We start from the raw sequence: 25,376 nt of genomic DNA, 5'->3' as shown, positions 1-25,376 counted from the left end.
GGAGTCGAATACTAATAACACTGTTCGACACGAAAAATGGTTCAGAGACGAGATATAACTTTTCTTATAGATCTAAGCCCAGTAAACACGAATATGGTAATAAAAAATGTTGATTGGTTCGAGATTCGGAGATATATTTGTTTTTTAAATCGCGCGATTTTTCTATATCTTCGTGTTGTTCGGTCGATGTCTCAAAATCTGTCAATTTCCTGTTCAAAATTAATATTGGAATCTATAGTCGGGTATGTTATCTTCCATTTGTAGTACTTTTCAGCTTTCAAATCTCTCTAAGTAGTGACCCAGTTCAAATAAAAAGTCAAAAGTACGTATTTTCATTTGGGATTTTTTCTCACCGTTAATACTATTTTATATTAAGTATTTTCTATTGAAACATGTTTAAAAGGGTTAATTGGAAGTGTGCTGAATTTTAAATCGGTAAAATTGGGAACTAAAAGCTCGTTCTAGTATTTACTCGTATTAACACGAATCTGAATTGAATTAATAGGGATAATATATTAAATTGTCTTTATATGAGAATTAAATAAACTTACACTTATAAAAATCATATTTCGACTATTCTTGTGGATTAATAACAAAAATTCTATTGATAACTGACTTACCTCGATAAAATAAACAGATTTTTGTTATTAGTGTAAATAGTGTGGCCAGAACACAATCCCACTACACATCTTTCAATAGAAAATAATCAATATTAAATAGTATTAGCAGTGGGAAAAAATCCCAAATGAAAATACGTACTTTTGACTTTTGATTCGAACTGGACGACTACTTAGAGATATTTGAAAGTTGAAAAGTACTACAAATGAAAGATAAAATACCCGACTATAGATTCCAATATTCATTTTGAACAGGAAATTTACAGATTTTGAGACGTCGACCGAACAACACCAAGATATAGAAAAATCGCACGATTTAAAAAACACATATACATATCTCCGAATCTCGAGCCAATCAACATTTTTTATTACCAGATTCGTGTTTACTGTGCATAGATCTATAAGAAAAGTCATATCTCGTATCTGAACCATTTTTCGTGTTGAACAGTGTTATCGAATTTTGGTTTTTGACTTTCTTATATTCCTTAAATACATAGATAAAATCATGGGTTGGTCATATCCAAATTGTTTTTTTTTTTTTTTTGTAAGCTGATTGTTCCGCATTGGGGAAACCTGTCGGCTCACAGCAGTCATTAATTTGTTATTATTATTGTTTGTCCATTTTTATGTTTATTTTTATTTAATATTATATTATTATATTATAATAATAATAAATGAAATAAAACATAATAACATAACTTAAAAACCTTGTATACAACTTCAAACACCTTTATATGATTGGGATAGTAACACGTTCGTGTTACCGAGGACCTGTCTAATTTGTTTAGCATGTATGAAAGTTGTCTGTTTTATACAGCTTCTTTGTTTACTAGAATTTTAATTAAAGTTCTCGTGAAAAACTTTCAAAACCTTTGGCTAGAATCCAAAATGACCAAATTGGCTACTACATATGTATAATCCTTCAAGCAGCTGTAGTAGAAACGTATATATGTATATACATATGTATGCGTTATTTAATTTGTAAAATATAATAGAAATATGTACATACATGAGAAAATTTGTAAAAACATAATATACAAGGTTTTCAATTGCCCCGAGCTATTAATATTCTTTGGGCTATGGTTTTATTTAAGCGTCTGTGTATTTTGAATATTATTTTTTCTCAACGTGGAATATTTGAGGTACGTTTGATATATAAAATAGCCTTGTGAAAGAACTTTCTTTGTAATTAATGTAACTTCTTCAGTTTTTATTCATGCATCATTTGAAAAATAGTATGCAAAAATAATTAAAAAAGAAAAACAAACGTTTCGCAACAATTAGTAAGAAGCTATTGGATTTAATCAATACTGGAAAGGAAAATTGACAAATGACAAGTGTAATAAAAAATGTTGATTGGCTCGAGATTCGGAGATATGTATGTATATGTGTTTAATAAAGCGCGCAATTTTTCTATATCTTGGTGTTGTTCGGTCAATGTCTCAAAATCTGTAAATTTCCTGTTAAAAATAAATATTGGAATCGATAGTCGGGTATTTTATCTTTCATTTGTAGTACTTTTCAACTTTCAAATATATCTTAGTAGTCGTCCAGTTCAAATCAAAAGTCAAAAGTACGTATTTTCACTTGGGATTTTTTCTCAATAATTATACTATTTTATATTGAGTATTTTCTACTGAAAGATGTTTATTGGGATAGTGTTCTGGCCAAACTATTTTTATTTTTCGTTTAAAAGGGTTAATTTGAATTGTACTGAATTTTAAATCGGTAAAATTGCGAGCTAAAAACTTGTACTAGTATTTATTCGTATTTACACGAATCTGAATTGAATTAATAGGGATAATATATTATATTGCTGTCGGTTCCCTCATCACTGAGGATCGTGACTATGATGTGCGGTCAACCAGCTGCCTCCATTCAGTTCTAAATTCGGCCAGGCGAAGACTTGCTACCGTGGAAGCGCCCGTCGCTGCAGATACTTGGTCAGTCCAGCGTGCGGGGGATCTGCCTCTGGCTCTTCTGCCTTCGACGCTACCAACCACAACCAACCGCTCCAGGCTCTCCTCACCTCTTCGTGCAATGTGGCCGAAGAACTGCAATATACGTTTCAGGCATATTGTTGACAATCTATCCTTGATTTTCAATTCTTCAAGAATAGACACATTCGTGCGTTTGTCGGTCCAAGGCACGCGCAGTAGCCGTCTCCAGGACCACATCTCGAAGGCATCGATTCTCCGTCTATCCGCCGCCTTCATGGTCCACGTCTCGACACCATAAAGGCAGACAGAAAAAACGAGACTCTTCACGAGACGGATTTTGACAGCAGTTGTAATGGCTCTATTCTTCCAAATCTTCGTTAGTTGTGACATTGCCGATTTTGCTAATGTAATCCGGCGCCGTATTTCCAATTCGCTGCCGCCGTTGTTAGATATGAGTGACCCCAGATAGACAAAATTATCAACCACATCTATACCGTTTAAAGCTGAGTTGTTGTTTTGCAGCTGTTGGTGACGGTCAATTATCATAATTTTTGTTTTGGGGCGGTTTATCTGGAGGCCAAGCACATTACTCTCTGTCTCAACACGACGGATCAGTTCGGCTATTTCTTCATGATTATTAGCTATGAGCGTTGTGTCATCCGCATACCGAAGATTGGATAGTTTTTTTCCACCAATGGACACTCCACCCTTCCAACCATCCAGTGCTCTACGCATTATATACTCTCCATATATATTAAATAGGTCTGGAGATAATATACACCCTTGCCTTACTCCACGTTGTACTCGAAAATTTGTCGAGTTTAGCGAATTGATTCGAACTACTGCATTGTTATCATTATACAAGTTATGTATTATCTTTACAAGATGCATGGGGACTCCCATGTCCAGTAGAACTTTCCACAGATAGTCCCAGTTCACAAAGTCAAAAGCTTTTTTATAGTCTATAAAACAAAGAACGGCTGGAGTTTGAAACTCCCGACATTTTTCAATGAGTTGACGTATATTCAGTATTTGTTCCCTCGTCCCTTTGCCTTTTACAAACCCTGCTTGTTCGTTCGGTATTTGCCATCCAAGGTAACTGCTCAAACGATCTTTAATTATATACAGCAATACTTTACTAGAGTGCGATATTAAGGCTAAGGTCCTGTAATTCTCGCATTTTTTTGTAGATCCTTTCTTGTGTAAGGGAATGAATATTGAATTGACCCAATCTTTCGGCCATACTCCGTTTACCCAGATCTTGTTGCACATATTACATAGCGCCTTTATCGCAGTTTCACCAAGCTCTTTCAGAAGTTCAGCTTGTATACCATCGCTGCCAGGAGACTTTTTACATTTCAGTTTCTTTATGGCATTTACAACTTCAGATGTCAAGATGTCAGGCTCCCTGACATCATCAATTAGGGAAACAATTGAGGTCGACGAACTACCACTGTACAATTCCGAACAGTATTCTTTCCATCGGTTGAGTATCACATCAATATCTGTAAGCGTGTTTCCAAATTGATCATCTATTGTCCAAGTTTTGGGTGAAAATTTTTGAGTGACGATTTTTACTTTGTGAAAAATATCCCTTGCCTGATTCTTTAATGCGTGTTTTTCTATCTCCTCACATATGTCATTTATATATTTAGCTTTATCCCGCCTACAACTCCTTTGAATATCTTTATGTAATATTGCATACCTTTCAAGATATTCTGTCGATGTTATGCCAGTTTGTTTAAGTCTTTTACGTTCTTTTATCTTAACCCAAGTTGAATCAGAGATAAAAGACTTACGATGTTCATTTTGCGGTGTTTGATGTTTTCTGGCATACCGAATTATGAGATCTTTAAAAATTTTCCAAGACTCTTCTACATCTACATTAGGATTTATTTGGAATTCTGCATCTTTTTCTCTGATTACATTGCCAAAATTAATTACATCATCATTGGTGAGTTTAATTGCTTTATTTTGATGTCTTTTAATCATTTTCAATTTCAGTCGAAATTTAGCAACAAGTAAGTTATGGTCCGATCCGCAATCTGCACCTGGATATGTTTTGACGTTATGTATCGATGATTTCCATCTAGAATTTATTAATACATAATCGATTTGGTTGCGGTGACGATCCCCAGGAGATATCCAAGTGTACAATCGCCTAGGATGATGTTGAAACCAAGTATTCATAATGGACATTTTATTTTCAATGCAGAAACTTATAAGTTTCTCTCCTCTCTCATTTTGAATACCCAATCCATATTTACCTACTATGTTATCAATGTTGCTATTATTACCGACTTTGGCATTAAAATCACCAAGAATGATGGTCATTTCTTTGTTTGAGATATTTGACAATGTATCGAGTAGTGAAGCATAGAACGCATTTATTTTAATATCTTCGGCATCTGCAGTAGGAGCATATATTTGAAGGATGTTTAGTTTATACGGATGCGTGTTGAGTTTTAAGTGTATAAGTCTGTCACTTATGGGGTTGTAGCCAATTAGTGCACTGGTTAATTTAGATGCTAAGATCACCGCGACACCGCTATGTGACGAATCTTGGTTACCAGAAAAATATATCGTATTTCCATTTGAAGTTTTATAATGGCCGTTGTTCTTCCAGTGCGTTTCCGAGATTCCGAGTATATCTAGCCCATGACTGTACATCTCTTTCTCAACAACCAGTGTTTTCCCAGGATTCAGGAGTCCTCTAACGTTCCAAGTACCTATTTTGGATTTGTTCCGTAAAGTTTCTCCAGTCGCATATTTTCCACATGATGCCTGGTGAGTCACATGCATGTGGCCAGTAGCCAATTTCACACCGTGAGACCTGGAACCTCGAAGGCGCCGGGTGTCAGCCGGAGAGTCAGACTTCTTCACACTTTTATTTTTGTACATCATAGTTATCTTGGGAGAATACTGCAGTGGATTCCCACTTCCTTCTACAGCGCAGTAAATGTTTTGACATCTTATACTGGCAGAGCTGCTGCCCACTACCAGGGATTTATTATAGAGTTTCCTTCTCTGTCAAAGATGATACGGTACCTTTGAAAACCGGGTTGTGCTTTTGTTAAGCGGCGGCACTTACTCGCCGCTGACCTGAGACCGTCATAGTGTTGTGTGACATTTTATAGAGTGAAACTTACCACGGATTCACTCATCACCACTCTTATCTCAGCGCTCCTTGTCCAGGATTTAGATTGTCTTTATATGAGAATTAAATAAAATTCCACTTAGAAAAATCATATTTCCACTATTCTTGTGGATTAATAACAAATATTAGATAAAATAGATATTTGGGTAATTGTCAATCTCTACTGGAATCAGACTGCTATAATATGCGTCGAACTTGGCACAACAGAAAGCATAAGAATATTGAAGGGAGTTCGTCAAGAATGTGTGCTCTCATCGCTATTGTTTAATTTGTATTTTGAAAATATTATTGCTCAAGCCTTGGAAGACATGGATTCCGGAATTACAATCAATGGTTTTGTCATCGATAACATTCGGTGTGTGAATGACAATAAATTACTAACTTAAATGACGTGCAAGGAACACTAGACGCAATTTTTGTTCATAGCTGGGTTTAAGAATCTATTATCTACATATTTAAATAATTACATAGTTAGGAATAGAGATATGAATAATCATCACTAAAGAGCGGACCCAGAGCGCGCTGTTCATTGTTCACATGTTGTAAATCCATTGTTAAAGGTTTGCCGAACCTTTTTTACAAAGCATTTACAATAATGGAACAATAGACGGCGCGCTTCCGGTCCTACCTCTAATCATAACACTAGAAATAGGAATAATTTAATTATAGGTAGAGTTAAGAAATCAAGAACTGCAGGAGGTGTTTTCCACGGGTCTACCTCGCGGGACCGAAAGTGAAACCTCCGAAAACGCAAATATCGGAAGGCAAAGATCGATCCGATATTTGCGTTTTCGGGCGTTTTACTTTCGGTCCCGTGGGGTAAACCCGTAATAATTATGTATTAAATATATATGTATATGTAATTTCTTGAGTATTTATCTGTTTAGCACACTCGTCGCTTTGAGCCAATTTTTTAGGCGAGTGTGCATGATTAATTGATGTAATAAATAAATAAATACAATATACCTACATATGTATATATGTATATGTAGAATAATTCCAAAAAATGTTTCCTGGATGGGTTACGGGATATAAAGAGTCAATAATTGTAATTATTATATAGATATATTTTATTATATATATATGTAAGTATGCTTGATCTTGGTTTTTGACTGAATTTTTTAAGAAAAGTATTGGGTATAATCCTTTCAGTTGACGAAAACCTCTCCTTTTAATTAACGAAGTTGTCGACGAAAGATGATCCTTTCGAAAAAAATAAAAGTCTTTGTTTTTAATCCTCAGACGACACCTACCCTTTCGCCTTTCAGTAATAAACAGGAGTAGCAATTATTTGGAGCTCTTTTCCGAAAATAACAAATTTAGACCGACAAATGCGCCGTTGAGAGAGCGAAAGAGAAGGGTTGAAAAACCCGCAAAAAATATAGAAAGGCAATTTAATAATTGCTAATATTATTTTTTTACTCTTAATAATCATCAGATTCTGAAGAAGCGCTACTTAATAATAAAACTGGGAAGCACTTCATTATGAAACGAATTTAAAGTTTTTATACAAGTATATATGTACGTACATACATAAATATATAAAGTATCCATTAGTAACCGTCTACATAATTGCCCAATTTAAAAAGAGTTTCATTCGTGAAAGTATGAGCATATTTGTGATATGAAAGAGATGTGTCACATACACAGTCTCTATACAGTTGAGATTTTACCTCTAATATGGAAACTATACCCGTTGAATAGAACAAGAATAGCACTTTGGAATCATAAAAATTAGCTGGGTACCACTATCTCTGCTAGTTCCCCAATTTCATAAAGTGAGCGAACGAGCCCTGCATATGCTTATATTTAATCATGAAATATGTACATAGTATTATACATATATTAGTGAGGTGAACATGTATATTAAAAAGTGTGAAAGCTGTAATAGGAAGTTTGTGTGAAAACAGTAATTGTTGTAACTGCTCAACCAGCAGCGTGGACTAGAGGTTAGCATATAATGCTTTCGAGTCACATTCGATTCCAACCAGTAGCTGTTGGCCAGACCTTGGTTTGTGACTCCAGGTCGATCGTTTCCTTTCAAAGTTTGCCAATTGGTAATAGCCTCTTCTTACTTCACTTACGATTTCTTCGTCAGAAGACGTTTAGGTACTTTTTCACACTCTTCCGATCGTTTTCAAACTTGGCCATTTTGCTCGGATTGGTCATCAATATAAGTCCGCCATTACCATGGTGAAAACTAATCGTAATAGACACGTTTGAAAATACTATATCATCTTTCTCGGTGATGTATATCGTCCACATTGTCGCATTTATCCACACTGTTCCAATAGTTATTTCCCTTTTCGCTACCATCTCGCTATGTCAGATTTTAATTGTTTAAACGCCTATAACTTTTTCTTTTTACAAACCTCTTTTATGTTTCACTTTCACGATTACAATTCAAAAAAATTAGAACTGTGTTAGAAAATTTGAAAATTAGGCTAGAACTGTGGCTGTGGATGTGACATTTGTCACATCTCTCGTCATTTTCTGCACCACTACCTATGTTTATTTATTTTATTTTTATTTATTTTTTATTTTTTTACATAAAAATATACAAATATACCAGGAAGGCTTAACAGGTAAACCCCAAATGCGCCTTCCTGGTCCACATAATTATTACATAGATACATGTAAATCTAAACAATATCTGACATCTATCGTCAGATATTACAAATATCGTATTAATACGATAAATAACGATGAATAACTTTCATGTAACAATACGAATTTTATATTCGATAAACAACCATAGAGACATCTATGGTGAGCAATATGGCGAAACCTAAGATATAACAATAACTAAAGGTTCGCAACAGAAAATTGGGAAGGAAACGCCAATTTTACAGGAATCGTTTCAATGAAAATCAGAAAAATTGGCAAATTCTGATAAAAAACGATCGACCTTGACAAATCAAGGTCAATCTGGCCAATAGCGAGACAGCGGGAATCGAACTCGTAACATCAAGTACAAGATAATTAAACATTCACCACTAGACCACGCTACTGGTTACGGAAGTAGCGACCATTTAGAAAGGTTGAGTTAGTTTGTTTAGTTAAGAATTTTTTTTATGTCATGTTTATTTGTCTTTTCTTTATTTGAGTATTTTTAACTGTAAAATTTCATGTACTTTTTTCCTTTTGTCCTTTCTAAATCTTTTTAGCACACTAGTCGCTTTGGAGCAATCTGTTAGACGAGTGTACTTGATTAATTGATGATGTATAATTAAATAAAATAAAATAAAATTGATGACCAAACCGAGCAAAATGGCAGAGTTTGAAAACGATCTGATAAGAACCCAAATTTCGTCAGATGAAAAAAATCGAAAACGAGCTAGTAAAAATAGCTATGTAGCCTGTAAAGCTGCACAGGGGTGGCGAGAATGCGTGTCTGAATAACCACCTGTCATCACGTCGACCTGACAGACAATGATAAAATTCCTCCACCTTCATTTCGGAGATATTTGCCTACTTTAGTAACCCCTGTATGTTGCTAAAATATCAAAGCGATCGGAAGAGTGGAAGTGGTTAAAATAAAGCAGCTTACAAATTTCAACCCTTTGAATCAAACTAATTAACAGAGTAAAACTAATATTAAGCTGCCAATAAAAATCAACGGGTTTACTTTTTCCGTTTATAAATTGTGAATTTCAATTTGACATTTTAACGAAAGGAGCAATTTCACGAATTGGATGCTACATATGTACATACATATATGTACTTATAAAGAGAATGTTGAACGATCTATTTATAAAATAAACGCAAACCCAAAAGAGTGTTGAAGAGGTGTGACGTTGTTCCGTTTGTTTAACGACGAGGGGAAAATGGACCGGATGAACGCTTTTAATATTATTCGAGTGTCACTCTTAACGGTGGAATATTAATTTAGTGGAGATTTTGTATCCGCATGTATGTATATTTAATATGAAATTTGTTATTTCAAAGGTGACGTCACCTAGCGAATTTTTATTCAGGAAGATGTGCAAAGTGTCGCGTTGAAATATTGACACAAGTTCAATGTTGAAGTTGTCGCAAATCGAATGAGAAGTTTATGAATTATTCATGAAAGTGTGGTGGCTTTTCCGGTCGAGCAGACATTGAAGAGCGCATCTTTCATCTAATGAAATCAATTTTCCAAAATAGCACGTCGTTTAAGCGGGAAATTGTGAATATAAATGATTATCGATCCGTTGAAGGGGATTCGCACTGCGAATGCAAATGAGAGTCCGATTTTTTTTATTTTATCATTTTACACTTAGAAATGATGTTTAATATAAATGCCTGTCATTCGTGACTCTCTAGCGGGTCTATGTTAAATTTAATAAACATGTCTTATGGAACAGGTGCGTCGCATTTATGTTTTGCCGTGGTATTTATTATCATATAGTGAATAGCCCGATGAAATATCATCGCATGGGTATAAAATTATTATCTACCCGTATAAAACTAAAAAAAAAAATCCGGAATCGGAACCGTTATTTTCGTAGACTCTCATAGATAGTTTTCAATTCTTTATTTGTAATAATTTTGAATTCTTAAAGTTAACGTTAACAAAATGTAATATTTTCCGATTATACACAAACGGTCATTGACCTCGTAACGTTGAATATTATTATTACACATAACAAATTACGTGCATATACATATGATGTGTATTTACAACACGTATTCTGGGCGAGGATATGGCATGCGACGCGAGCTCGTGAGGGCCATTGCGTTTGGATCGGAGGGTCCGAGGTTCGATTCCCGGCGCCCGCGGTGAATGAAATCAATTTTTTTCTCGAATATCGTCAAAATATAAATAATTTAAATTAAATTTAAATTATAATTATAATTTAATTGAAAATAAATACATAAAAAAATGGTTCAAACCTCGCTAAATGAAATTATTAAAATTACGTATTTTTATATGGCGAGAAGGAATATTTCAATTAATGTTTAAAAAAAAGGCGAAATGGAAAATTGGATTTGGTGTGATGTCCGAGACCATTAGCTCAATTTAGACCCATATTCAGGCTATTTGAGGTGATCGGTTCGAGTCGCGACAAAGTCGTCTCGTCGAAAAATGAATTAATCGATTTTTATCGATTCGTTCATTATGTTCGGCGAGAGTTAGGACACACACACACACACACACACAGATTACCGTCTTTATATATATGATATTTGTATACGCTTTGAGTTCTCGTACATACATTTGTTTAAATATTTTAAATCAAACATAGATCAGTGGTTTGATCATATGTAGATCCAGCGTAACCAGCAGAATAGACCAGAGGCTAGCGTGTAGTGCTTTCAACTGAGTGGTCAGGGGCTCAATCCCTGGCGAAGTGCTGCTGGCCAGACCTTGAATATATGCCTGCACAACGATCGTTTCTTACCAGAGTTTGGCAATTTAAATGATTTTATTAAAATTTTTGTCAAATTTATCCATAAATATCTTTATGATGCTTTTTTAAATTGCTCCATAAATTGGTTTTCGATTTTTATATAATAACTGGTAAGTAAGGCGCACTGAGGCTTACCTGTCAGGCCTTCCTGGTGGTTCTAGGACAATTAACCCCTGGACAAATACCCCCCAGACATATACCCCCGGTCAAAAACCCCCTGGTCATTAACCCCCCACGCAAATAACCTCTCTTCTTGCTGGATCTGGACCATGAGAATGATTGTTTAACGAGTTTAATTTTAGCCTTACATTCTAACTTGTTGCGCCTTTTTTCACACTCAAATGACACAACACCGTTTGGCATTTTTTTTTGTTTAACATAAACATAACCTTCAAATATCACTTTCTCTTTTCCTTTTTTCGATTTTACAAATTCCATCTGGATAGCCTAAAAATATTTAAAATACAATAATAATAATAATATAACATATTTATGATTTTTTTTTAATTTAGTTACTTTTATTAAAATTTACTTTCAATACCACGGAACGCAAACGCCAACTGATACCTGAAAGTCTTTTAAATTGAAATTTATTCTATTTATAACAATAAATTGAAATTAAATATTGTACATATATACATTTAAATTAAATATTGTAAGTAAATATCGTATATAAATTGAAATTGAATATGCTCTACCAAACTTAATTTATTCTTATTTATTAATTATTTTTACTATTTTTAAATATTTTATTTGCATGGGGGGTTTTTGCACGGGGGGTTAATGACCAGGGGATTTTTGACCGGGGATATTTGTCCGGGGGGTTAATGACCGGGGGGTACATGTCCGGATACCCTTCCTGGTATATACATACATACATAAATGCAATTCTTAGATTATAAAAAAAATTATAGTATTAGATGTATTCTGAGCATTTATAAGAATAATGTAAATAGGTTTTTGAGCTTTTTTTCCTATTATGCTGTAGATTAACATTAGAATAATATAATACTATGATTACTAACCAAATTAAATTAAATTATAAAATAGAAAATGATCAGTAGATCAGTAGCTATTAAAATATATATAAGATAATATAATAATTTGAACATAATTTCGTAATTTTATTTATTTTATTTTATTTTATTTTATTAATTGAAAAATCAACAGACAGGATGTACAGAGATAGGTATAAAAAACACAAAAAATAAATAAATAATATATGTAACACCCGAGTCCAATAATAGATTTTTACAAAAATGAAAAAGATAAATATAAGGAAAACAAATTAAAAAGTAAAGAATAAAGGCATGACAAAATATGTAGTACATTGCATAATTAAACTATAGTATTAAAATAATTGGAAAAGGTTATAAGATAGAATATAAGAAGAAATTGAAATTTACAAATATAAAAAACAAATGAAAAAGGTAAATACAAAATAAACAAATGAAATGGAAAGGAATGAAAGCTATAATATGATTAAATAGCACATTACATAACTAAACTAAAGTATAAAAATAATGGAAATATTGGAAAAATAGAATAGAAGAAAAAATGAATCAATCGGTCAAGATTCTCTTGATGTTAGACCTGAATTGATGTAGGGAAATACCAAACAGATCAACCTCATTCAGCTCTCCGTTAAACATACGATAAACGCGCTGCAGATAAAAATATTTTTGGGAATTAGTATTGAAAGGATCAAGTGAAAAGAGTGCAACGCGTCTAGGGTATCGAACTGGGATTCTGAAATTAACCTTATTCAGTAAATCAGAACAATCAAGGAAACCATTTATGAGCTTAAAGAAGAATATAGCATCAGAATGTCGTCGCCTGACAGAAAGATTGTTAAAAGAAAGGATTTTTAAAATGTCGGAAACAGTAGAATGGGTATAGGTAGGAAAAAGGTAGCGTAAGGATTTAATAAATTTAAGTTGAACTTTCTCAATACAATTAATATGGGATAAATAAAAAGGTGACCAGATAATTGAGGCAAATTCAAGGTGAGACCTTACAAAGGAAAAATAAAGTAATTTTAGTACGTAAGGATCATTAAAGGGTTTTGTTGAGCGGAGTAGGAATCCAAGAGATTTAAATGCTTTGTTGGTAATAAAAGAAATATGTTCAGAGAAATCTAGTTTATCATTGAGTATTACACCAAGATCCTTAATAGAAGATGACGTGTTAAGGATTGAATGATTTAATTGATATTGATTAGTAATAATTGACTTATTTCTAGTGAAATTTAAAATAGAGCATTTTTCTAGATTAATAAAAAGATCATTATTTAAACAATATATAGAGAATCTATCTAGATCTTCTTGTATCTTATGACAATCGTCTATGGTGTATATAGGTTTGTAAATTTTTAAATCATCAGCGTAAAGAAGTATAAAGGAATGTTTGAAGATGTATGAGATATCATTAATATAGAGTAAAAAGAATAAGGGACCTAAATGCGACCCTTGTGGGACACCGGAAGGAATATGTCTAAGTGATGATCTAAAACCATTGAGAATTATGATTTGGTGACGATTTAGTATATACGAAGAGATCCAACGAAATAAATTTCCTCGGATTCCGAGGGACCAAAGTTTATTGAGTAAAAGGTTGTGATTGATTTTATCAAAAGCTTTAGAGAAATCCGTATAAACGACGTCTATTTGGATTCGTTTGTCCATATAAGATGTGAGAGTACTAGTGAAATTAAGCAGGTTAGTCTCTACCGATCTCCCCTTAAAAAAACCATGTTGTTCAGGTATAATGTAGTTTTTGAAATTGGAGAAAAGGAAATTATAGATAATAAAAAGCATTTTAAAATCAAAAAATCAAATACCTATATAATGATATAAAGGCTAATGATACTCATTTAAATATTGTAGTTTCAAATCACAGGCTTACTATTAAAATAAATTATCTTAGATATTTTTATTTATTTCAATCGCATTTTTATACGATTTATACAAAAATCATCCACAGTGACATCTATGGAGAAATTTTTGCAACATTTTATTATAGAAATTGGCGAACCGCAAGACGTTGAATAACTTGAGATTTGCAAGAAAGAGAGATTGGAAAGAAAATGCCAATTTACATATACTGCTTTAATGAAAATCAGAAAAATTGGCAAACTCTGAAAGGAAACTATCGAATTGGAGTCACAAATAAAGGTCTGGCTAACAGTTACTAGTGGAAATCGAACCATGACCACTCCGTTCGAAATCATAATATTCTAACCACCTAGTCCACGCTGCTTGTTGATATAAAAAATAAGCACATACATAACATTTGTCTTCGGATTAGTCCTTGTAAATAAGTCCTTGGAAGACAGCAAGGATCGAATGTTTTGTGCTCTGGATGAAAACCTTATCTGTTGGCCGATAATTTGTTCTCTGAAATATGTTTTCACGTTTCACCTTAATTTGATAATTGTTTTATCGTCACACAAAAGCGATTGTGATTATATAAAAAAAACAGTCCAAACAATTTGATTTAGATTATTGGAATCACTTTGAAATGTTAAATAAATTATTCAAATGATGTACAACTGTTCGTACTAAAATTTCAAACGTATTCAAAAAGCTTTCAAGTTTATTTCAAATAAAATATTATTAACGGAAAATGGTTACGTTTTCAAATAAATATTTTCAAGAGAAATCTTTTTCAAATCCCCGTTTGAAAAAAAGTGGTTCTATTGCAGAGAAAATGATGTTCCGCTACAAAGAGAACAATGGTTCATTTCTGCGTTTTTACCTTAGATTGCTTCCGATTGTTAGGACTTGTTTTATAGAAAAGTCCCCATATTAAAAAAAAAACTGTAATTTACATTACATGTTGTACATTGACATTCGAGTATAAAGTAGTCTCATACTATATTGCGAGAAATAACATTTTCAAAGAATTTCATATGTTACATTACTATTTCTCAAATGATAGTAACGAAATAACTGAGTGGAAAGTTTGCAAGCATTTTATTATTTTCCCGGTGTAATTTGGTGTCAGCAAATGAACGAAGAAATAAAGACAGCGTGAGAATCATGGACATTTGCTTTTGCGCAAACCGACGTAAAAACAGGTGTAAATATAAAAGTTCATAGCAAATGAAATACATACATACATATGTACATATGTACAATGTATAAGTATAAGGAAATGTACAGTTTAGGGAAAATTGTATTGTCAGCCAAAATGTTACATTGTGATATAATATGGTTGAAAAGTTAAAACAATAACATTATAATTGTAATTAAATAATTCGCTTTAAAAAATTATGTGGCAAAATTTGATATAAAAATTATTTGGCAATATTTGATATAAAAATTATTAGATGGCAATTTCTGATTAAGTATTGATTATACATATACATATGTATGTATGTATGTAAATGCTATGAATTCTTAGAATTTATCGGTAAATATGTTGTTATTTTTTAAATTAGAATCACCCAGAAGGTTTTTATATATACGTTTTTATAATAGATAAATAAAAAAACACATATCAATTTAAGAAGTGTCACCGACAATGATTCTGGATTGTGTTATATAATTATCTAATATATAATTTCGAAACAGACTTTTTAAGGTTTAAATGTACATATGTAACTATGTATCTATGGATTCCGCGACGATTGGTTCAATTCCAAATGGTTCAACGACACAATGTACCCGACAATTGGTTCACTGCCAAAATTTACACGTGAAAATATCTTCACGTGACAGTTGGTTCACCATTGGTGGACCAAAAAAAAAAAAACTTTGTGGAAAACTTTCTCCATACATGTCTCTGTGGATGATCATATAAATTCGTATATGATCATCCACAGAGACATGTATTTTTGTAGTGTTTGACCATATATATCGTATATTATATAATTTAAAAATATATAAAAATAATTATGTATTTATATATATATATATATATATATATATATATATATATATATATATATATATATATATATATATATATATATATATATATATATATATATATATATATATATATATATAATTTAAAAATATATAAAAATAATTATATATATATATATATATATATATATATATATATATATATATATATATATATATATATATATATATGTATTAAGTGTATTAAGAATTAAGTAAAAAATGGTGTATTATCTGTAGTGTAGAAAAATCATAAAACTTTCAAATAAAAACATGCAATAAAAAAAGCTACACAATGTCAACAAAATAAATTGGTATTGTAATTCTATTATTCTGAACGTAAGATTGCATTTTTTATATAATACGTGTTTAGTAATATTTTTGACGTGTATTTGGTTTATATATCCCATTAAAAATACAGGTGTATTATATTGGCACATAACATGAAGTATGCATCCATATAATTCTAATTTACCAAGTCTCCCTTGAGAAATTTTCTCGACTCGGGGTAGTCAAAGGTTCCATATTGAACCTTTTGAGGATCGCTTGTTCCGAATGTAAACAAGTGGAAGATACATCTTGTGTTTACCTTTTGTGTTCTCATTTTCATACTAAGTGGTTCTTACGTTTCTTATATGCATCAAAAGTCAAAAGAGCATAATGGACGAATAGATTCAATCTAGATCAGTGCTACTCAAACTATGGTCCGTGGAGAAAGACGTAATTAAAAAAATAAAACAATAGCTTATGTCAGAACTATTTAAAAATATAGACTGGATAGCCAGCTAGCTTATTTGACAGATATTTTTTGCATTTTGAATGACCTTAACTTATCCATGAAAGGAAGAATGTCATCTTGTTTCACAACAATACAGTACAGATGGGTTGAAACGAAAACTAAAAACGTGGAAGATTCGTGTTTCAAAAGATTGCTATGACATGTTTCACAATTTGGCTGATATTATTTACGAAGGAGGAGAGGAGCTTAATATGACGTCTTTGCACGATATAATCAGTTGTCATTTGACAAATTTATCAGAGGAATTCCATTTCTGTATTCCACCAGATGACGATCCACGAAAGGGAAAAGGATGGATACGAAATCCATTTTTGCCATGGAATTATGATATATCACCTAATTTGGAAGATAAGCTAATTGATCTGACTGCAAATCAAGAATTAAAAAAAATGTTTTGAAACCACAACTTCATTTGCAGGCTTTTGGATCAAATTAAAAGTAGAATTCCCATATATTTATGAACTTGCAGTGATAACTCTTTTACCATTTGCATCAATTTACCTTTGCGAGACTGGTTTCTCAAAAATGAGTATAATTAAAACAAAACATGGTAATAGTGTGTATATTTATGATCCATTGCGTGTGGCATTGTCTTCGATTAAGCCACGACTGGATAAGTTATCTAATAACAAAAAAGCTCATATGTATGTCTCATTAGTTATTTTATTTTCATTTTTTATCTTTGTCTAAGTATATACATATTGTACTTATTTGAATTCAATAAAATAAATTTTACTACTTAGATTTTATTTTATTTTTATTTGTTTACAAGTTTTCTACCATATACATTTATAACCCTTTTATTTTAAAATATGATGCCGGTCCGTGAGAATTACTGAAAAATATATACTTACTATAATTCGAACATATATTATATTTTTTTGATTCAAAATGATGTTGATTTCTTTGTGGGTTGAACATTTTCATTTTGAATGAAAAATGGGACTTTTCTTTGATTCCTTAGTCTTTCAAAATAAAAATGATCGTCTTTATTTATATGTAAAGGTATACAGGTATACACCTATTTATTTTATTCGCACGAATTCTAAGGAAAAACATTAAACAGTATTGTAAGTATTGTTCAAGGCCAATTAAAAAACATCCATTTACGATAATAGAGAAAGCTATGGATAAATTTGCAGCATTTTAATATATAAATCAGTAAATTTGAAATTATATAAACTCGAATTACAGAAATACAAAATACAGAAATTGGAATCTAATATAAGCTGATTTAATTAATAATATTAATTTGGAAAATAGGATTAATCGTTGTATTGTACATACATACATAAATACAATCAATGATTTTGTCATGACTGCCGTTTATATTATAAAAATGTGTGGGTATATTATTTATATTATATTATAATTCTATTAACATTTAAAATTGATTAAAATGTTTCATTCAAAAGAGTCTGGTAGTGTTTGGTAATTTTGTAATATATGTATGTATGTTTAAATCAAAAATGCCACTTCGTCTGAAGAAAAAGATCTTCGATCTTCGATAACTTATGCATGTGAAACTTAAACATTGAATGCCAAGTTGATATACAAAGTCCAATGCACTCAAATAAGTACGGAACGTTGTATGCTTGGCATAACGAGAAAAGACAGGAAACGGAATACGTCGTTGAGAAGTATGACAAGGGTTATGGATATATATTAGATAGAGTGGAGAGATTGAAATGGCAATGGGTGGGCCACGTAGCTAGAAGAATGGATGAAAGGTGGACAAAAGAAGTGTTAGAATGGTACCCGAGAGAATGCAAAAGGGTAAATGGAAAACCGCGTGAAAGATGGGTAAACGAAACTAGGAAAATGTGTGGAGACGAGTGGAAGCGTGTTGGAGAGGCCTTCATCCAACAGTGGATTTCGAATGGCTGTAGATGTAAACTAGAAGATATCAAAAACCATCTTTGATTTTGACAACGCTGCCCTGGAGACATCACCAATACTGATCCCGCTCCCTCATACTCTGTCAATTCATGACAATATACAATTTATTGTTATATGAAATAAGTACAATAATAGATGATAGGATTGAAATTATGTATGTATGCCTTTGTCTTTGAAGCAGAGCTTTGCAAGACCCGTATTGCAAAGCTCTGCTTCAGTAGCATTAAGCGAGGTTTGCTAGTAACGGGTCATCAATACTAACCGTCTGATACTTTTCATCATTGTTTTGCACCTACGACGAGAAGGCTGTTTGGGGAAAAAGGGGGTGAGAATGTAGGTTGAAATGTTTCCGGAAGGCTTTCAGGGAGGGACAGTGTTCGCTGCCCCGCGGAGCAGAGCGGACGTCTTTCAAACGATTCGCATTTGCATCTCGCGAAAGGTGAAACTATCGTAATTTCAACTTAAAATAAATATCGTACTACGGGTCAACAATTCAGATCGGAAAAATAGGGTTGACTATTGAAGAATTTTCCTCGTGAAAATTTGATCTTTTAACTTAAGCAGTTCACCCGCTCATACGTAAGTACGATGACATGTTTCATATTGTTATTTTTTTTTTGATTTAAATTGAAATGTTAGCGTTGACATATTATTTATATACTGGTAGAATGTAAGGTCGAATATTAAAAAAGCAAAAAATCATTAATAAACGTGTCAATATGGGAAAATTATGTAGCTTAATACACCATTTGTAAGTGAGATGAAATTTTTCAGATTGGGTTTTTAGTCCTAATCTTTGAAATATATTTTACTTTTTTTAATAAATTATATATGTACATATATAGCACATACACATTGTTGAAAATTTGAATATTTTATGCTTAAGTAAACCTTATGATTTATATACATTATGTATTATATATGTATGTACTTATATTAAATTTTGAAATAGATCCAATTGTATTAAAATTTAACTTATAGGCCGGAATTTAATTAAAATTTGAAAGTAGCAAAGTCTCTTTTGAAATTATATTTATGTGGAATTTAGTATTGCTTAGTACTCAAAAATTAAAAATTTATTCAATGTTTTATATTATTTTGTTATTATTACTATCTATCTATTTATATAATGTATTTATTATAATAACAAATCACATATAAATATTTGAAAGTCCAATTTTCAGTTCCAAAAACACTGTATTTCAATTCCAAACACTAAGTCAAATAGGACTTAGTGTTTGCAATTGAAATTCACACAATCACTTATTTCAATTCGATATGTCCAGAATCTCGGAAAAGCTGAATAAATGTATTACAGATTACCAGTATTTTTAAATATTGTTAAACGCAAAAAATATGGTTGATGTTTTGCGAGATATTTCTCGCAGTGAAGAAAAGTGGACTTCAATTATGTGTAAAGCCACATTCATTTATTAAGGCTCATATATATGTAGATATGTGGTTCATGAAATTAATTGTAATTGAATTCATGATATCATATATGTGCTGTATGGAATTAATCCTATAAAAGCGACTGTCCAAAATTATTAAAACAACAATGTTTAACAACAGTAAGAGAATTTCGCTGTATTTAATAACACTGTTCGACAAATGACGACTTTTTTTTTGGTTCAGAGACTATCTCAATAAATATGTTTCAATAGAAAAAACTCAATATAAAATAGTATTAACAGTGGGAAAAAATCCCAAGTGAAAATACGTACTTTTGACTTTTGATTTGAACTGGATGACTACTTAGAGAGATTTGAAAGCTGAAAAGTACTACAAATGGAAGATAAAATACCCGACTATAGATTCTAATATTTATTTTGAACAGGAAATTTACAGATTTTGAGACATTGACCGAACAACACCAAGATATAGAAAAATCGCGCGATTTATAAAACACATATACATGTACATATGTATGTATCTCCGAATCTCGAGCCAATCAACATTTTTTATTACCAGATTCGTGTTCACTAGGTATAATTCTATAAGAAAAGTTATATCTCGTCTCTGAACCATTTTTCGTGTCGAACAGTGTAATGAATATAGTTCAAATACGTAAAAATTTCACTTTAATTTACTATATAATAATGTTCTTTATCATAATTTGTAATAAAATAATTCGTTATACATTAAGCGCAAAATTTAAATTGGTTATATCGATCAGTTTCGTTGCAATTTTCGCCGAGCGGAATTCCCAAAGGGTTGTTATTTTGTAAATATTCGATTAAAAGTGTGCCAGGAAGCTGTTTGTAAATATAGCGGGAAAATTGAATGCTTTCAACGATTTTAAAAATAATATTTAATCAATGGCGATCGTTTAAACATCGAATGTAAAAAAATAATCTCCATTATTACTGTAACAAAAGATAAAATTGCGAAACGATTTTAAACGTTGCTCAAATAATGAAAAATAATTTCAAGTTTTTGCCTACGTAACTTTTTTTTCAAAAATAGCATTGATGAATACATTATTATAATTTATGCCATGTATGGACGACGGTGTAAGCTTTTGTGAATTTTTCGAAATCACATCCGAAAAACTGTGCAAAACCTGTCAAGTTCAGACCCAAAACTTTTGACAACTTAAATTCGTTTGTATTATAACATACATACATACATATGTACATACGTTGAAAAAAAAATTTCACAATTTATATCCTCAGAAATGATTATTTGATGTCTGAATAATGCAAAATTTTCATTTTATGTATTGATTTTATTTTATTTCATAGAACATGAATCCTCTACAGATCGCTCCAAAGCAATGAGTGCACTTAAACAGACACAATAAAATCAATCAATACAGTCAATATAATCAATATAATATAATAAGCCAGCAGCTTAGTTCGGTCGTTAAGCTTCTGCTTAGCGTCGAGAGGCGCCGGGTTCGATCCCATGAGCTGACCTCGATTGAAAATAATTTTTTCTGAGTATATCTGTAGTGCTGCTGGTCATGTTCCTATTAAGCTACTGCTTAGCGTTGAGTGGCGCCGGGTTCGGGCCATGAGCTGACCTGGATTTAAAAGAGTTTTTCTGAGTTTATCTGTAGTGCTGCTGGTCATACCTGGATATTTGTGACTCCAGGTCGATCGTTTCCTATCAGATTTTGCCAATTTTATCTGATTTTATTGTTGAAACGGTTCCCGGTAAAATTGGCTAAATATCCTTCCTACCTTCTTTGTCACCACTATTTGAGATTGATTAATTTAAAATAAAATTTATGTACAATTCATAGATTAATTAATTAAGAGTTTTTTAGTGTCTCGTAATATTTTTAATTGGCTAGGAAGGCGCATTGGGGTTGCTTGTTGAAAACCAAATGTTGAAATATCAACGGGCACAACATTAGTTATATCATAAATATGCAAACACAATTACACTATTCGTAAACCATTGATTTGTTTTCCTATCTGTAAAAAGAATAAATATGTACGTATATAATATGTATGTATGTACTTTTTTGTCGTTCATAGCGAATAAGGAAATTCGTATGTCGGGTGTTTATAGGCCAGGCTTTTACGCCAATTTGTCGCTTTGCATAAATTTCCCCATTCCATATTTTTATATGCGCAGGATCGTTTCTAAAACGTCTATAAAACAGTGTCGTAAATTTAATACATTAACGGATACGTATGTATTGCCTCTCATTTTCGGCTAGAAAAAGAACTTCATCTGGCAAAGTGACGAATTTCATCTACTCATAAAATAAGCAAAATGTTTAAACGACGATAAACATGTTCTCATCTTACAGTTTATTATATCCTTTGCGGTGAGTACGACGGCAAAATTTCAACAAAAATATCACACACAATATTCCACAATACTTAATAACTATGTATTTTAGAAGTTGCGCTTGCACGTGCAAGTACACTCGCACGAACACTAGCACTCACTTAATGCGCTTACAAGTGCGCTTACGCGTGCTGAGTTTATATTTTATGATAGACACATCAAATCAAATTGAAACGTATTCGATTCATGGTGGCTGATAACTTGATGTTACTCAATTGTAGTCCATTTGGCGTCATTAAGATAATCTATGTATCTGCTTTAATGTAGAGCATCACTGCTTTTGTCAATTTATTTAACTTAATTGTGACGGGTTCAATAAAATGATTTTCAATGAAATATGTATGATCAGTAAAATGTGACAAATCCAATAAAAGTGAATCGTAATCCCCTCTATTTCTTGCAAATTTAATTACATGTTAAAGCTTACAAGCTTAGAATTTTCTCACAATATAGATGTATGAAAAAAACCTACTTTATAAATCAATTGGTTGATGACACAGGACATTGTATAAAATCAATGATTTTTTTTATATTAAACGTTCCCTTGATACGACGACATTTTAAAAGTTTCCAAAATTCACGTTTTTTGACGAAATCGATTTAACGTGACCTGTTATGACCCTACGGCATATATGAAAGAAAAAAAGAGATTCTATGAAAAAATTATTACAGAAGTATCTCTTTGTGAATATGTTACAGTAAGAGTATACACCGACTAGTAAGTGTGTACACTGGTTTTAGTTTTTAGCTAAAGCTTAAAGCGCTAGATTTCGCAGATACTCTCACTAGATAAAGTATGTATACACTGACGCACAAATTCATACACTTACTGATGTACACTAGTAAATCTAAAGAATGAAATGTTTATAGTTTGACAGCTGATTAATGTTTGACGTTTCTCTTCCAATGAATTTTATGCTCGTGAATATAACTGGTTGTGTTCGAATAACTAATTTATTGTTGAATTGTTATGAAATAGACAATAATTAAATAGGTTAATAATCATCTACTGCTTTTTAATTGGGTCGACTATGATTATTTTTGACAGATTAATAAGAATTCTCAGTCACCGTTTTACCAAAAACTCCCATATACGGTGCGCCACGCTCACAACGGTCATTTGTATGGCGGGAGCGGCCTTTATAGAGGATCAATTTTCCTGTCATTATTTTGATAGTCAAATTCGTTGACAGCTTCTTTGGGTATTTAAATAAAATATTAAAACAAATTAAAAAAAAAACCACAAACACACACATTTTTTTTAGATCATGAAAACTTGACCGGTGATTGATTCTGAGTTCGAATCAGTCAAAATATCGAGTTCAAATTTTTGCATGATCACAAAACTTCATCTATTGTTACTACGTACATATGTATGTAGATAAAGTAATAAATTATGTATATATGGAATATATACATTTCTAAATCTGTCTGTAAGGGTATGGATTTATATTTCATTGTTTTCCCAGAACTTATTTTGCTGAATCTGGATTTAGTCGGGTAATCCGTTTGCTATTAAAATCTCAGAGCCGAATATAAAAAGTACTTTCATTTCTTTTTATCCTGAAAATTAACCCACATGCATATTTAATATATATATATATATATATTAAATATGCATATTTAATATATATATATATATATATATATATATATATATATATATATATATATATATATATATATATATATATATATATGTATGTGTATCGTTGTTTACTTTCAATCACCGTTCTATTTAATCTCGTTTTTAGATTTACGAATATTACTAGGTATGTATGTAGTTTATAAGCACACATTTTTTTTCCAATCGTTATAGATTGGGATACTGGGATTGTAACAGTTTTAATTCGTCTCCAAATAAAATGTAGTTTTTCATATGAAAAGTTTACAAGATATTTACCATATACGATGTAGTTATAATAATAGTGAAGTAATAATATATATGTATATGAGAGACAATGAGAGCGTATAATTTATAAAATTTATAAGATATAGTGAGAAAATGATAAAGTTATAGGAGTTTAAGCAATTAAAATCTGACAAAACGAGTGGAGGGGGGCAAAAAGTCAAACAAACTAGGCTACTGGATTTTGGCAGTGAGTGAGTCGTCACCTACTTCAAAATTATTGGATTGTTAAACGTGTTTTTTACGATAACGTTTCACCATCGAACTAGCGGAAGCAATTGAAATTTCTATCGGCGGCCAAACCTCGTAAAATGGCAAAGTTTCAAAGTGATCGGAAGAATGTAGGGAATTCGTCAGACCGATTGACAAAGTGAAGCTAGTTAAAACCTTCAACAATGACAAAGATACAAACTAATATACGAAAATGTTTACGAGATCCAAAATAGTGATAGCTATGTATATTTATAAATGCCTTTAATTCTCATTCGGTAGTACTTATGTATTTAAGCTGAATATGCAATAGCACTTAACACAATGAGCAAATAAGGTAAATAGAATATTACTTGATGAGAAAATTCGTTTTAATCTATTCGTCCTCAGAATGTCAAAAGTTTCGTTTACACATGCGAGTACACTCACTCGACTAGACTATTTTGCTTACTCTGCTGGTTGTGTAAATAGAACTCTCATTGTGTAAATATGTATACATGGCTTGTAACGAGTTTGCTCTACTTTTTCAACAATTAGATAATTACTGTCATAAGATTATTATATTGAAAAGCTTTAATATATATATATATGTATATATATATATATATATATATATATATATATATATATATATATATAAATATATATATATGTATATATATATATATATATATATATATATATATATATATATATATATATATATATATATATATATATATATATATATGTATATAT

This window comes from Arctopsyche grandis, chromosome 13 (genome assembly GCF_051622035.1).
Source record: "Arctopsyche grandis isolate Sample6627 chromosome 13, ASM5162203v2, whole genome shotgun sequence".
Taxonomy (NCBI): Eukaryota; Metazoa; Arthropoda; class Insecta; order Trichoptera; family Hydropsychidae; genus Arctopsyche; species Arctopsyche grandis.
The sequence above is the reverse complement of the archived record's forward strand: the minus strand, read 5'-3'. Positions refer to the sequence as shown.